Consider the following 14,157-nt stretch of genomic DNA (forward strand, 5'->3'; position numbering starts at 1 on the left):
TCATGAATCATGCAAAATAGATGAAATAACATAACTATTATCTCCAAATATGAAATATATCAATGAATAACAGCAAATTATGATATAAAATAGTGATGCAAATTGGACATATCAGCAACGGCGCCAGAAAAAGAGCTTGATAAGCGTACAACACGCGTCCGTTGGGAACCCCAAGAGGAAGGTGTGATGCGTACGGCGGCAAGTTTTCCCTCAGAAAGAAACCAAGGTTTATCGAACCAGGAGGAGCCAAGAAGCACGTTGAAGGTTGATGGCAGCGGGATGTAGTGCGGCGCAACACCAGGGATTCGGCGCCAACGTGGAACCTGCACAACACAACCAAAGTACTTTGCCCCAACGAAATAGTGAGGTTGTCAATCTCACCGAGCTTGCTGTAACAAAGGATTAGATGTATAGTGTGGATGATGATTGTTTGCGGAAAACGAGTAAAACAAGTATTGCGAGTAGATTATATTCAATGTAAAAGAATGGACCGGGGTCCACGAGTTCACTAGAGGTGTCTCTCCCATAAGATAAATAGCATGTTGGGTGAACAAATTACAGTCGGGCAATTGACAAATAGAGAGGGCATGACAATGCACATACATGATATAATGAGTATTGTGAGATTTAATTGGGCATTACGACAAAGTACATAGACCGCTATCCAGCATGCATCTATGCCTAAAAAGTCCACCTTCAGGTTATCATCCGAACCCCTTCCGGTATTAAGTTGCAAACAACAGACAATTGCATTAAGTATGGTGCGTAATGTAATCAATAACTACATCCTCGGACATAGCATCAATGTTTTATCCCTAGTGGCAACATAACATCCAAAACCTTAGAACTTTCTGTCACTGTCCCAGATTTAATGGAGGCATGAACCCACTATCGAGCATAAATACTCCCTCTTGGAGTTAAGAGTAAAAACTTGGCGAGCCTCTACTAATAACGGAGAGCATGCAAGATCATAAACAACACATAGGTAATAGATTGATAATCAACATAACATAGTATTCTCTATCCATCGGATCCCGACAAACACAACATATAGAATTACGGATAGATGATCTTGATCATGTTAGACAGCTCACAAGATCCGACAATGAAGCACATGAGGAGAAGACAACCATCTAGCTACTGCTATGGACCCATAGTCCGGGGTGAACTACTCACTCATCACTCCGGAGAGCGACCATGGCGGTGAAGAGTCCTCCGGGAGATGACTCCCTCTCCGGCGAGGGTGCCGGAGGCGATCTCCGAGAATCCCCGAGATGGGATTGGCGGCGGCGGCGTCTCGGTGAGGTTTTCCGTATCGTGGCTCTCGGTCTTGGGGGTTTCGCGACGAAGGCTTTAAGTAGGCGGAAGGGAAACACGGGGGGCCACACGAGGGCCCCACACACCAGGGCCGCGCGGCCAGGGGCTGGGCCGCGCCGCCCTGTTGTGGCGGCGCCTCGTGGCCCCACTTCCTTTCCCCTCGGTCTTCCGGAAGCTTCGTGCAAAAATAGGATCTCGGGCGTTGATTTTGTCCAATTCGAGAATATTTCTTTTGTAGGATTTACTGAAACCAAAAACAGCGACAAGACAAGCGGCTCTTCGGCATCTCGTTAATAGGTTAGTGCCGGAAAATGCATAAATACGACATATAATGTGTATAAAACATGTAGATATCATCAATAATGTGGCATGGAACATAAGAAATTATCGATACGTCGGAGACGTATCAACCATCAAGGAAGATGGTGTCCAAATCTTGGTTGTCATCATCCTCAGGTGCAAGAGGAGTACCAAGGGGATCACCTGACCCCATGGCATACCTGCCAGTGCTAATATCATACAAGAAGATGGTCTACATCTGCACATAGTTCTTGATGGTCTTGTTCAGGAATTCAATGATGTCCTCGTGCGCCTACGATTTCAACAGAGAGTGTGTTAGACTTGAAGGTATAGTTAGTGATGATGAAGTGAGAGTATATACACACAGAGCTAATCGTGACATGGACTTGGTGGTGCTCTTGGGACATAAAGGATGGTGTAGGTCTCATCATCCCATTGGGCGTCGCTTAGGTCTCTCAGCTTGCTAATGTGGATCCAACGCCTCCTCCACTTCCTCAGGTGGTTGTACACCTAAGTTCCAGAGACCTCAGCGCCGCAGTGCTCGAACAAGGCCTTGGCGTAGACATTGAGGTGGATCTCTTTAAAACCCTTCTTAGTGTGCACTCCGTTCTTGACAATGTTACACATCTTGTTAGAATGAATGTGGACATGTAAGGGATCCATTTCATGGTCCCCTTCATGTTCTCCTTCTTCTGGGTGTTGGCAAGCTTGGCGTGAACCTTGGTAGTGAAGACACTCACAAGGCTCTGGATTCTTGGGTCCAAAGACGCAAGGGACCTATCTTGAGTGGAGGCTTCGCTCACCATAGGGTTTGGCCGTAGTGCATGGCTATGGTCCACATAGGAAGGGATCCGGGATTCCCCAAGAGGGCTAGAGCCTGGGTGAAATCGTTGCAGAACGAGTCCTATAAATAGATGCATGTAAACATGTCGATTTCGGCATAAACATTGCACATAAATGGTGAAGATACAGTTGTACAACTAAACATGAACTTAAAACCAACCATTACTAGCAGTAGCAGCACAACTGGTGAACAACCAACTCAACATAGAAGTGACAAGATCGAGCTCAACCAAGAAGTTCAACCATCGCAAAAGGGTCGTCATCTTACTCAACCATTTCTACCATGCCATCATTGCAGATCGAGGTGTATCACAACACAAGAAGTTAAAACCTACAGCCAAATCGCTCACACTACATCCATTCAAGATTTACTACAACAAGAACAACACATATCCACATATGAACCCTAACAAGAGAAGTGGTGACTTAACGTCATCATCACAGGATGAGGACATAGTTCATTGCGTGAGGAAGAGCACGTATGGGTATTTGCGCGAATGCCACCTCCGTCGTCGATGTCGCCGTTGGTCACCAGCAATGAAAGACCTGCTTAGAGCTTGCCAACCGGGGAACAAAGCTCGAAACGGGGGATGGGGAATGGGGATTTGAAACGCGGCGGTGAGCGGGGCAGGTAGAAATAGGCGGGGGTTTTGGCGGGAGCTGCCATAATTTCTCCCACTCCCTTTTTCACTCCAGCGGAAAAGCTCCCGCGTGCGCCATGGTCGTACGCCCTCTGATGGCTCCCAAGTGCTAGAGATCAATTGTAGTACTTTTCAATAAAAAAGTTTGTCAAACCCACGAGGAGCTGAAGGTATTGCTTAGCAGAATTGACAAGAAAGCAATAATAGCAAAGTAGCAGTTTTGGTGTTTTGGGGTGTATAGTTTGCAATAAAAGTAAAGTGCAGAAAGTAAATAGCAAATAAGTAAATACCCCCGATGAGAGAAAATCCCAATCCTCTATGGAGCAAAGAGGAAAAGATTAAGTGTGTGTGTGCTTATATCAGACTAAAGTTCCCGAGGGCGTCATGGATTCACTAGAATCTGAGTTCTAAACAATATAGTAAATATTTTATCAAGCTTTATTCAATTAGGGGCGGAGCCTAAGTTAGGCGCAACCATAGATATGTGAAAATACACCCTTTATGATGGGTCCTAGAGCCATTTTCATGAGCAAGTATAGGAATCATTAAGACATAAAGATCCCACCGTAGCCATAAGATCAGTGGTCCCCGACATAAACCCCTCTATGCAACCCATAGTATTGGAAGATGGTTTCTGTTACTCTGACCCTTCCAACACTAACGCATTAAATTAAAATGCAGCCCTATGAGCCCATATAGGTGAAGTAATATACAATCTACGTCCGCATAAAACCATCATAGAACAACATAAAAAATAGAAAACTTGACCAAATGCTCATTGCACATCATATAGAATCATAGCCAGATCATCCTATGCCCTCAGAAACGTGGGGAACTACTCACAAATGTCAAACATGATATTGACTAGAGGCATAATGATTACAACACAATCTTAATATACACGTGTCTAACGACGTTAGCACTGTACACGCATCGACGCGTTCCAGTGCGTCGAGTGGAAGGGCGGAGAGACGTGGGGAAGGTGCACGGCGACGCGCTTGGCCGGGGAGACACTGATGCGACATCAGATATGCGAGGGTGGAGGTGGAGGCCGGCGAGGTAGTGTCCGTTAGTGAGTGGCCGTTAGTGGTCGTTAGTGAGTAGCGGAATCCAACGGTGGTGGACCAAATCCAACGGTGATAACCGGGTGCTCACGTATCCCCTGATCACCAAATCCACTCTCTTTTTAAATGACCTGAATGTTTTTGCTAAATTTTTTGTACGTTTTTACAGATTCATCGAAAAATGTTACAAAATGTAGTTGTATTTCTAAAAATGATAATACACTATTTTGATTTGCTACATTGGTTTTGTACAATATACGTCTTTTCCAAGATTTTTGCAGCATGAGTAGATTTTTTCGACCATGGTGTGGTGTACGCATGGGATACACACACGTGGGAGGACATCGCTACCAACTTCCGGTGGTGCAAATGCAGAAAAAATAATATTTGTGGTAAGGCTAGTGGGTGCATGTGTGGTTTTCAAAAGGAAAGAGAGAGACATTATTGGGTCTACTTATTGGTTCAACACAACGTACGAAAGCGACGCATCACAATCGACCAAATGAGCGCATCGGGCGGCTGTCAAGTCGACTTATCCGAGGCGCAGGTTCAGACGACTGATGGCTAGCGCTTGCCATAAACTTGGGTAGTGTTCTTAGCCAGAATTTCAAAATAAAAGTGGAATCACCATCGCTGTCGGTCGTTGCCTCCACGGGGATGGACAACACGATAACCCAGAGTTTCTTCGGGGCATCGCCGTGGCGAGCTCAAAGAAGAGGATGCCAGCGTCCCTTCCTAGATAACATCGACGCAGAGGGTGTCATTGACCTTTCCCACGAACATTTAATCGTAGCGTGGTCTCCTTGGTGTGCCAGACTTGGAGGTGACCTTGGATCTGGAAGCACGGACAGTTACGATGTCGAGCACTGGTAGCGCTATGGAGGAGACATGGCGCTGCAGAGGAATTTCCACGGAAATGAATTATTTACAATTTCTTTGATTTTTTTTTCAAAATAGGTTCAAAATTTTCGGCACAACTTATAATAGAAAAGGCTTGCAGAAAACATTTTTGTATCGACCATATATCTTACTTGGGTATACGAAAGTGATTTCAGATAATTTTTTGAAACGACCTATTATATTCTTGTAGTTTAAATTTGGCATACTTTCGACTACTTAAACTAGTAACATGACATATGTTACGAGGCTAAATTTTACTCACCACAATGATCATCCTTAAGCAATGCATCACTTGATAGATATCAATTACTAATCAGATCACTATTAATTACCACATTATCTGGTTATTAGTGAAAAATACGGTAGATATTGGTAAATTCATTATTCGATACCTACTAAGAGCAAGTTTAATAGTAGAGCCAACTGCTGGCTATAAGCCAAGTGCCATGTCATCTATAGTCCACTTAGAGCTAACATGTACAATAGTGGGCTATAAACTTGTACTACTTTATCAATGCATGGCCCATTTTCACTCTCACAAAGTGCTAGAGCACGCGCTCTTGCATTAGAGCTCACTCCTCTTCTCTCTCCTTCTCTCTCTCCTCCAAATAAGAAATAATATGTTATTTTAATCCTTATAGCCAGCTGACTAGGACTTATTGTACTTGCTCTAATAAAAAATCTTGTGCGCATTAATTACTCTATTAATTGGTATTATTAATAAATATATACTCGATAAATTTATAGTCCATAACTATACTATGAATTTATTGAGTACTCCGAGCAATTAATGCAACAATTTATACTTACTCTGGGCAATTAATGCATCAATTTATTGAGTATATATTTATTGGTAGTGCCAATTAATGCATTAATTAGTACCTACAATATACTACTCCGAGCAATTAATGAACCAATTTATTGAGTGTATATATTTATTAATAACACTAATTAATGCATCAATTCATACCTACGATATACTACTTCGAGCAATTAATGCACCAATTTATTGAGTATATATATTTATTAATAACACTGATTAATGCATCAATTCATACCTACAATATACTACTCCTAGCAATCAATGCATAAATTTATTGAGTATATATTTATTTGTAATAACACCAACTAATAGCGTAATCAATATGTACAAGATTTCTTTATTAGTAGGTACCGAGTAATGACTTTACCAATATCTACCATATTTTTCATTAATCACTAGATAACATGGTGAGTAATAGGTATCGGATTATTACCTAATATCTATCAACTGACTCATTGCTTAATATCTACAATGTTATTTGGTAGTACTCATTTCGTCTCAAATTATCTTGCATTTTAGCTTTAATCAAAATTATTATTTTTACTTTAACCAAGCATAGCGAAAAAACATCAACATCTACAATGTAAGTAATTATTATTAGAACCATCATATAATAAACTTTCATATTTTATGCATTAGGTATTTAGGATGTTGATTTTTTTCTAAGGTCAAACTTTATAAAGTTGGATTTTGGCTAGAGCTAATATACAAGGTAATTTAACAAAAAGATGGCCAAACCTAATGTTGACACGTTCGACCGTAATGTTGACATCCAGGAGGGCAATGCTTGGGAATATACAATTGTGCAGGGCGAGTCGTCAGATCTAAGTGAGTCCACAAATTTAGGTCAGTCCGGCTTCAGGACCACCGATTCGACTAATGTCGATGAATGACCCACCAATGGTGGACAACTACCTAACATGCATTTCAAGTCTATGTCTCGAAACAAGATTGGCACCGAAATCACGAGCTGGCATCGAATCAGCACTTGTCGAGTCCTAGTGGGTCTTGATTCCAAGATAAGTCAATTAGGCGGTGTGTGTCGACTTTTGTCACTCGAGTGAACAATGTAGGCAATCATGATAGTCCAAGGAAGGTTGCAACCCCGTGATATTTCGATCCAGATTATGGATTGTAGTATTGTAAGATTTTCCCAGAAGACCTTGGTTTAATCGAACCTTGGAAAGAACTGCTAAAATGGTGTAAAGGAAACGTCTACAAGACTTGCTTGTTGATTTGATTTTATGTTTACCAGACCTTTCTAGTTTACTTTGTTTTATGTTTTTTTCAATGGATGGAATTAGGCCAGGATCAAGGATTCTCCTGCAGCTATGCATACATATAGAAATGAAGTACAAATGTGTGATAAATAAACTAGTGATAAGAGATTTGTGAGAAGCACATCCGTAAATACTATAGCCCCTAAAGATAGAGGTGACGGGAGTCTCTTGGTCCAACCATTGTTCCCACAGCCGCGATTAACAACAATTATTAAGTAAATGAATACAAACCAAAGAATTAAGCTAGATGATTGTGCCGTTGATCCCGAGAGAATCACTAAACATGTGTTGTTACTTTCCTCTTTCTGTCACCGAGGTTTCACGGTAGAACGCTATTATCCCCTCATCCCACCTCTTCCCTTGATCGATCCGATAGAAATGGGTACCTGCAGATCATCGAATCGAGGCAAAGAGACAAGGATACAAGATTGCAAAACTCTTATTCAATTCCTACACATATTCATGAGATTAGATGCATATAAACACTGCGAGGATTCACCCCAACCCACAGCCCGTGAGGACTACTCACACATGATATCAAGATCAAATATAGAAATCATTGTTGCAAATACTTGAATTGAAATCATAATATTCTTACAATGGTCGCCAATTCTCAAGGAGATCTCTATTACAATGGTGATGGATATGACTATGGAGGAGATGGGAGATGGAATGGATGAACTATGGTGGTTGATCTCCTTCGGGGTGGTGTAGATGGATCTGATGGGCGGCGGATCCGTTTGACGAGGAATGGCTCTCTTTTTGGTGTCGCTCCCTTCACAGAACTTATTGAGTTTGACCTCGGGAAAGTTGTGGCGACCAGTACGGGCGGATGGTACAGGCAGGGCTTGCCCATACCGGTGTCCGTTAAACCCCCTTGGAACCGAATTTTGGCCTCTGGTTGATTTTGCTGCACTTGTGACGAGATTGTCTTTAGTAATTGCAAGTCCATTTTCCATTATGACTTGATTTCCTGCACACAATTCAAAGATAGAAGAAATTGCACATCTTTGCAATAATTAGTCATTATAGTAGCACATTGAGAGAGAAACTTAGTCAACTTCTTGACATAGCTAAAAGTTTAAACGTGACAAAATGTGGCGTATTTCAGAGCCATCGACTTCCCCAAACTTAGCCTTGATCGTCCTCGAGCAAGAAACAAAGAACCATAAGGAACTTGGCGTTTAAACCAAAACAACGGGAAAGTAAATTCACTTACAAGTGGTAGTCTTATGAGTCCAACACTTCTTCCATTCGAAAGCTTAGCATAGTTAGAGAAGTTCCAAGAATATAATACGAGCATCGATAACTCGAGACAATCACAATAAACATTTATGAGCATGAATAACTAGTTGAGTAAATAATCACTCTAGCTTATGTAGTTAACTCTCAATATGCCAAAACACTAGGAAGTTTATTATCATCAAAGTTAAGTATATATGAGCATTAATATCAAAAGAGGTGTAAGCAATGAAGTATCTTATGGACACCCACATCAATAGATCAAGACTATCAAAACACTTACTATCTCTTCATTACCTTTCAAGAAAATTCATCTAGTAGTAACCAGTCCATGCGAAGACTTTATAAGTGATACATTTGGATTACAATGATAGTTTCAAATTAAGAGTCATGAATGACCTTTAGTAATATTTTTTGAAACACTCAAGGGAACTAATAGTGAACACGGGTAGCTACCCGTGCCTTCAACTCAATTGCCTTCAACTCTAAATTCACTTACAAGTGGTAGTCTTATGAGTCAAACACTTCTTCCATTCGAAAGCCAGCGGAGTTGTTAGCATCCCAAGAGTGTGCACCACAATTTGTAGACAAGCTTTAAGCAATATCATACTTGATTCACAACATTACATCTTGGCATGCATCTTAGTCACCACTAGACTCCAGTGCAGTCAAGCAATTCCTATCAAGAGTATTGTTATCAAGTCTATCACTATATCTATGGAGTTAAGTATCTTCAAAGTTAAACCCTTAAGACAATCGATCATCATACAAGTCATAATTTTAAACCTTTTCTTGTTGTACTTGTTTTGCAATATTATTTCCAAGGCAAAACTCGGTTAACTAAATGAACTAGAGCAAGAGCTATCACAATTAGTTAAACACACAAATAAAAGCCCTACTCCAATTGTTTCAAATCACTCTCACTGATACATATCTTAACAAGTCTACTAACTACCATAAACAATTTCAAACTTCCAAAGTGGAAGACATAGGACATACCTCTTACAGATGACTTCACATTTCTCTTCCTTATGATGTGTTCCTTCAAAACTCTTAGTAGATCACTCTCATCAATAATATCAAAGCAAAGATGCAAATATAAATCCGCTTTTTCATGAACATGGATAAAAGGAAAATTCTTTTTGTATTTTTGTGAATTTGGGATTGAGAGGTACAAAGAAAGAGATTGGCGACAAAGTAAGGAACTAAAAACAAATAAAAGTAAAAAACTAAAATAGAAAGTAAATAAAAAAGCAAAGTGTTGGAACAAACCAGCACGAGTGTTTCAAAGCTCTTTCAAAGAGCTAGAGTACAAACTTATTCAACACAAATAAAAAGGATTGAGGAACACATCCCCAAGATTAGGCTTTTGCAAGCCCTCTTGTTGAGCTCATTGTGGCGGTGGAGGATAGTTCCCAAAGTTCCATTGGCTACTCCAATGATTGAACTGGGAAGCGAGATCAGTCGTGGAGTCTCGAAGATTAATGGCAAGGTTGATCATTTTCTCAATGATTCCTTCGAGCGCGTACATATCCTGATAGGTGGTGAAGTCATGATGTGGCTGTTGCTCCTGTTTAGGCCCTGCATGTTCTTCTTCAATTTCTTCTTCTCCTTCGGGTTCATCTTGTTGTTGGGGTAGATTTGCCTCAACCTGCGCATCATAATGCAAACGCCCATCCGCGATAGAGAATATACCATTAGGCAAAGTGGCAGCGATCAAGTGATCAGCTCCCGGTATGTTGAAGTAATATCTACCATTCATTTTTCTAACCATACCACATACATTTAGAGTAGTAAAACCAAGACGGCGAGGTCCTTCGAATGCTCGTAAATTACTCACATTGATGGTAAGTCCTCGTTCCAAGACGGTGATGAATCCCCTTCCGCATATGGGGCCCTGAGCTTCAGGGCACCCAAGTTTGGACGGATGTTGCTATTTGGGAACACATCCTTTGCGAGGATCATCATGCCCTCTTCATTGATTCTTGTGAAATCACCACGTGCCTGCAAGGTGTTAGCAATAACATCGTACAAATAGTGAATAGCACGACACTCAATATTATTCCCCTGAGGAAGTGTGTCAGATACTTTCATCCTACTAAAATAATTGAGAGGAGACAGATTTAAAGTAAAGCAAGAGAAACAGTTGGCGGAGGTGTTGTTGTCAAAGCCAAAGTACTGGCACCACTCATCTAGAGTCATTTCATACTCACGCTTCATCAAGCGGAAGGATACTCGGTCAACTCCGGGTTGGTCTTCCTCCGTGTGTGATACCTTTCCACCGTATGCTTCAAGGTGCTAATGAACTCGAGTGTCAAGCGGCCATAGGTGGCGGCCTCCTGAAAAACAAAGTGAAGCAAACCAACATTGTTCCAAAGGGTATTGAAATCATGGCGTAGGCCTAGTTGGTTCATAATATGGGGACATGCCCATTTTGTCGACTTGATCTCACGGTTCTTGAGGCGGTTGAAACGGTTGAGTTGCCATCGGTCATCGAATTCGATGCCAAACGCAGCATGGTGTTCTCAACCGGTGGTGTGGCTTGTGCAGCCACGATGCGTGTGCGGCTCCTCGTGTTCATCTAAAAAGCAATCAACAATACTTAAGTATCTTTAAACACAAATTAAAACTTTATCAAAATAAAAATTTTGATCCGATAGAAATAGACATATGATCATGCTCTACACATACTATAAAAGAATCTCCTCAAACTTCGATATCTAGCATGCTCATTAGGGTGATGAAGTTCATAATAAGACCTAAGTCTAGATTGATAATGGCAAGAGCTAGAACATGGATTCACTGAAAATAAGTTGGGGTTCGGAGGAGAAACGTACCACGGATGGAGTGCGAGGAATCGAATAAAAAACGAACAGATTTAAAGATCCAATGGAGTTGGTTTGGAGTTTGGAGGAGAAAGAGAGAGAATATGAAATTTCTTTGGGTTAGGTTTACCTCTTCCTGTGCTTGAGTCGTGATCCAACGCGGTACAAGTAGAGGGTACGGGCATAACCCACCCGTACTGGGTGTCGCCACCTCAGGGTTGAGTCGGTACACTCGGTAAGGACGCGTGGTACAGTCGCATCTCCCCGTACAGGAGGTCGCTAAACCTACTGGATCCCTTCCAAAAAATTGCGATTTTGTTGATGAAGTGGTACGGGTGGCCGGTACGGGTGGCTACCCCCATATCGATGGTCGTTGTTGCAGATGGTTTCGATGAAATTTGCATTTTTCTCATCTCCGGGATACAGAAGTGGTACGGGCGCGTGGTACGGTTGGCTGCCACCGTACCGATGGTCGCCATTTGTACTGTAACCTGCGAAACTTTCAATTTCTTTGCATTCGTGCACATGCCTTTTCATATAAACATATCCTCGAAAATGGTTCAGGAAAAACCAGTAGTTCATAAAACTTAAGAATGCTCAAGTGTTAGTATATAAAATCGAGAGGTGTAAACACTTATTTCTTCTCCTCTTTTCCAAAGGATCTCATGAACACTCTTTATTAGAAATAAAAAAACATACTAAAATAAGAACTAGTAAAAGAAATTTTATTAAGCATGGGCTGCCTCCCATGAAGCGCTTCTAGTTAAGTTCAGTTAGCTTAACCCATATGGTGATCATTTTGATTTTGGAAGTAGAAGATCCACTCCAAAGTAATTAGCTTTTAAAGTGATGATCCCATTATCATTATGTTTGGCCTTCTCCTTTCTACGGAAGTGTACTACAAATGGTTCTTTAGAAGGTAGTCCAATTCTCACATTCCCTTCATGAAAATTGATTAGAGCTTTAATAATTCTAAGAAATGGCCATCCTGAGATTATAGGAGCTGTAGGATCTTCGGGCATGCCCACAATAACAAGATCAATAAGAGTGGGACATCCTTTAATCTTAACCACAATATTATCTTTAATGCCTACAACTTGTTTATAAGTTGAATCAACTAAGTGAAGTCTTAGCTCAGTAGTTTTAAATGGCCCCAATTTTAACTTATCAAATTAGCTCTTTGGATTTGTTGAGATGCTTGCACCTAGATCACAAAGTGCAAAAACCTCATTTACTCCAATATGAATTTTAATAGTGGGCCCAAATATATCATCTAGCTTAGCTGGGAGTTTTTCAGCTAGCTTCTTATATTGTTATTCTAACTCACTAACTTTGCACGCTACTTCATAAATAAATTGTCAGTACATAGTACCGTTACCTTGATAGATCAATTCCGGGATTCTTGGTGGTGATCATCTTCACTAGATCTTTCATGGAATAGTTCGGTGATGGAGCATTGCCATAGTCCAGCTCTTCAGGTTCTCCGTTTTTTCTTCGATCCTCATCATCTTGAGATCTTCAACGGGGTTTCGTTCGGGCTTCCATGCAGATCTTGCAAGTATTATAGTTTGGCTTTCAGCTATCTTCCCCAATTGTGCCTCAACAATATTTTCCCATTCCTGTAGAACTTGAACATCATTCTTGAGAGAAACAGTTTGGTTAGACAAATTCCCTAACATGGTGATATGATTCTCAGTAAGTTTTGTAAGGGTATTATTTTGTTCAGTTTGAGCATGCAATTTTTTTAAATACTTTCAATAGAAACATTACCATTGCTTGCTCCACTGTCATTAGTGTAGTTGTTATTTTGAACTCCTGCAGGATTAGTGTATTGCTTTTGAAAATTATAGCCTAAGTTTTGACTCTTCCATGCAGGGTTATAAGTATTTCTTTCAATGAAATCTACTTCCTCAACATTAGAATTGGTAATGGCATTAATTTGGGTATTTTCCTTACCCTTCAAGATATTTATAAGCTCATCTACCTTTGAAGTAAGCTCTTCATTATTACCTTGGGTGATTGAATTCACCTTTCTTGAGGCGGATCTTTCTACATGAATTGGGCATGGTTTCTTTGCATATCATCTAGGAGTCTTCTAGCAACTTCAACTTGCTTGCTCATGAATGTTCCTCCTGCTGCAGTATCAAGCATAGACTTCGACATGAGGTTAAGGGCATTATAAAATAAATGGAGACTTAACTAGTCTCCCATTCCCCATGACTTGGATAGTTCATGATGGCTTCTTTCATCCTTTCCCATGCAAGCGCTAGTGGCTCGCGGTCTTCTTGTCTAAATACTGTAATATTAGAGTGTAGCGACATAGTCTTTGCAGGAGGGAAAAACTTAGTCATAAATATATTAGTGCATTCATCTCATGAAGTAATAGTGCCTTTAGGAAAAGCTAGCAACCAATCTTATGCTTTTCCGCTTAATGAAAAAGGAAACAAGCGTAATTTTACCGCATCGGGGTTGACATCTTTAATGCGCATCATATCACATATCTCACTAAATGTATTCAAGTGCATACCTGAATCCTCAGTGGCTGAGCCTCCAAATTGATTTTTCTAATCCAACTTTAAAAGTTTAGGCTTAATCGCATAGTTCTCCACTGCAACAACGGGCTGAGTTATAGGTGCACAATAAAATCATCATTGGGGATATCATATTCCCTAAGCTTCTTTTGTGCCATGGTTCTTATCTTTTTGGTATTTTAAATTATGATGATAAAAGAAAGTAACTATTTTTTTTGGGTTTTCAAATAGATGACAAAAAGTTAAACTAATAACAATAAATAAAACTTAAAACGAAAATAAAACTAACTAACAAGGTCTCTAGTAACTTTACCGAGATAGCGAAATTGCTTCCCCGATAACGGCGCTAGAAAAAGGGTTGATACCTTTGATCCGGATTATGGATTGTAGT

The sequence above is a fragment of the Lolium rigidum genome, chromosome 5, assembly GCF_022539505.1.
Source record: "Lolium rigidum isolate FL_2022 chromosome 5, APGP_CSIRO_Lrig_0.1, whole genome shotgun sequence".
Classification (NCBI taxonomy): Eukaryota; Viridiplantae; Streptophyta; class Magnoliopsida; order Poales; family Poaceae; genus Lolium; species Lolium rigidum.